Source organism: Zootermopsis nevadensis, unplaced genomic scaffold (assembly GCF_977971745.1).
Source record: "Zootermopsis nevadensis isolate Lab colony 2312 unplaced genomic scaffold, Znev_1.0 Znev_ptg000020l, whole genome shotgun sequence".
In the NCBI taxonomy this organism is placed as follows: Eukaryota; Metazoa; Arthropoda; class Insecta; order Blattodea; family Termopsidae; genus Zootermopsis; species Zootermopsis nevadensis.
In genome coordinates, this window is record NW_028259152.1 from 2,894,698 (window position 1) to 2,898,087 (window position 3,390).

The 3,390-nt window shown below is 35.1% G+C and overlaps 1 long non-coding RNA gene across 1 annotated transcript; it reads left to right on the top strand.

The window, feature by feature from the left end:
- The first annotated feature begins 378 nt into the window (after nt 1-378).
- On the top strand, nt 379-2,981 carry LOC110829666 (uncharacterized). Its single transcript, XR_002543034.2, has 2 exons — nt 379-998; nt 1,608-2,981. It is a non-coding gene; the product is annotated as an uncharacterized LOC110829666 (long non-coding RNA).
- The last annotated feature ends 409 nt before the right edge of the window (nt 2,982-3,390 follow it).

Here is a 3,390-nt window from a genome sequence, read left to right on the forward strand (position 1 = left end):
TTAGGTATGGATCAGTTGCAGCCTGCATTAGAAAATGAGGACTGTTAAATTATTGATCATCGTGGAGAAACAATGTCTCCTATTCTGCAGCGTTTATTTGGAACCACGTCCTCAAACACGTAACAAAAATTGTGAGGTATTCTAATGTTTTGATTGAATTGTTTCAGGCAGAATAAATCAGCTTATTTAATCGAAATTGAAAGTAAGAAAAGTCATTTCATGTGTCGCGATTGGAGGTGAACAAAGGAGTGAAATATGTGACGGAGTTTTCAGCCTTCCAAGATTCTTTTCGTCAGCAACCGTGGTACCTTTTGCTATTGTTTCTCTTTCACATTTATTAATTTTGATTTTGTTTCTTTTTCAGGCCCCCCTCATTGACCTTGTGGCTCACCGTGCCGAGGGGGTGTAACAAGGAAAGATGCATAACAGTAAAATTATATCGCTATATATCAATAATATTATTGGTGTTCTAAATTTCCAACTCTTACTTTATTTTTATTTTTAGTCTGTCTACATAATTAATGTTCTTCAAAACAATTTTAAAATCACGAGAACAACTTTTCTCCTCTCTTTTCTTTAGTTAGATGTGAAGCAGCCTTCATTTTAAACATTAAACTTGTTAATTATTCCTTATTATGGCGTAATTTTGTCTTTGAAGCGAATAAATCTAATTTTCTCCAATTGCGTCACTCTTGGATCCCTTTCTTCTACTTATAAGTTTCCATAATTTGCTTTGCTGTTACTGTGGTAATTTATTAATTCCGAAGTCTTACCTGCAGAAGCTGCGTGGTGCTTGCCCATAAATGCATCTTTCTTTGGCGAAACAGGGTCAAACTTACGACACACTCCATTTTTAAATTATTATTTGTACGTCTCTTTCCGATGCCGTTGTCGATGACGTCCTTTTTAGTGTTGTTTAGGTTGGAGTATTCTAGATGAAAAAATGCTATATTCAAAGATGAGGACTCTAAATCCTCTGAGAAGTCTTACTTGAAATGGTAATTTTCGCTCAAGTTTTTTATATTCTAATTGGTTTATTTTACAATACTTTAAATCCCGTTTGTAACCCACAAACGTCTTTTGTGATAAGGATATTGTGATAAATTCAGCCATGTTTGATTTGAGATTCATTTTGTAGAGTATTTATTTAAGAACGTAGAGCATTAAAATTGACCCTACAAATTCTAGTGGTAATTATATTGTGCTTCTCTGCTTCAACATTCTATAACATTTGACTCGTCCTGAGCGTATTTTGGAGGGTTTTGTATCATTCTCGAAATTAAGGGATATGACATCACTAAGCACCATTAATATATCCATCCTTGTATTGAAAAACCTTTTATTTGCTTCAGATAAGGACTGAACTTGAAAAAAAATTGATTGTACGAGGTTCGGTACCAAGGGGTTTTATTGGCCAGACAAATTTAACGTAGAACCGAAATAACGAATGCAATTCAAATGTTTTGTAATATTAAGTAAGGGGAGACGACCTTCCAATTTTGCTTCAACATTTGTCAAATAATGTCTCCGTTTGTGTACTCCAATACATAATTTTCTTTTGAAGTGTCCCATCAAATGAAGATTGTAATCAGTGTTGCATATTTCAGGTCTGGAATTAAGTTGCGGTCATGCAGGAGTATAACCAGTGTAGTTGCTAAAGCACCGCTGAATAAGCCAATAGCAGGCACCCATCGAGTACTGCAGACAATACACTGCTTTCTGTAGTGTTCGCTTCCTGTTTACGTGGGCCATTGGAGTCCGGACGGAAAGATGGAGCACCGTACGTCGTACATCAGTTTCTGGAATTTTCAAAAACATATCGTCCTGATGATGGAGGCAGCAAGCACGCTTGACATGTCGGTCAGTTCCTGTGCAACGTCCGAAGTCGCCGTAAGAACGTGAAGTCTTATCGAACTGTTTTGCCCACTTGTAATCGGATCCAACACAGAATTTTGTCAGTCGTAATTTTATATTGCTGCATAAGGATGTAGACATTATAAACTACTTACTTCAGATTTCTAACAAGAAAATTTAAAGTACTTGTTTATGAAATTTCTGCTACAAATAATATTATTTTCTTAAAGAAAATATTCGGTAAGCCCTTTTAAACAAAATAGACCAGAAAACCAACAGCAAACTTTATTGACATTTACATATACTTATAATATTGTACAGACAAATGATTATCGATATATTTAAACTCTTCCTCATTGTCCAGACTGAGCGAAAACTTAATATGTAAATATAATCGTCTTTCAAATTTAATTTGTTTTATATTTCTGGCGTTTATGTAAGAATGTAATAGGAAATTTTTTTACATGCTCGTCTTGTCTGTCAGTCCTCATGAATAATGGGAATAAGAACTCGTGATGGATTTTATTCGAATTCTGATGAACGCTATTTGACAAGTTAATAGTCGTTTAGTTGGCAAAATATTCAACCTTTATGAAACTCCATATTTTGTGACACGTGTGTTCGTAATATCCCGCAATTTGTCCCTATTTTGAGACAAGATATATTTAGTCCGCACTTTCGCAACATATTTCAGATAAATTGTTTTGATGTTGTCCGTCCAACCACACGTAGGTCTTTCAAGTTCCCTTTCGTTAAGACTGAACTCATTATATGCGTATAATATGTGTCCGATCTGTGTCCCTCCCATCAAATTACGGAATTGTCTCCACAAAATGTTATGTTAAAATAGTTCACTGTCGTAATATTAAAAATAAATTTAAATGTTAACAGGCGTTTTGACGCATAAAACAAAGATTAACTGATGAAGAACCCTGAAATATTGAATCTTTTCACCCTTCTAGTTGGGTTTAAATATTGACTTGAGAGACGGCTGTAGGAACTGTGATTTTAACGATGTGACGTCTGTATAACGTCTTGAAAGGTTTTTAACAAATTGTGGTTAAACACGTCCAACTATGTAAATAGAATATGATATGTATGAAGAATAAACAAGCTGTTCCTTGTAAGCCCTGTATTTTATTTGCTCTTAAGTGTACGGAAAATTTAACTACAAGAAGTCTTTCTTCTAGAATAGCTGGGGGGAGTCATCTCTTATGAAAACAGGAAGACGATCAATGATCTTCACAATGACTGAGAAACACAATGCACCTGGAGACTATTTTAACATTTTAGGTGCGCCGTTACACGTTACTTAAGCCTAGCAGTTGGATTTTTTTTTTCAGATTCAATAAATGTCTTCGACGTCCAACAAGGCACTCTTGTGTCTGTAGCAGGATAAAAAAGCGAATTGTGACACTCATTCACACAAGAACACAAAAGAAACGTAAGTTCTCTGAACGACCCCTAAATACCCTTGTACATCGTTCATCAGCTAACACCTTTAAATATACAAAACAGCGTGTGGAGAGAAGTTTC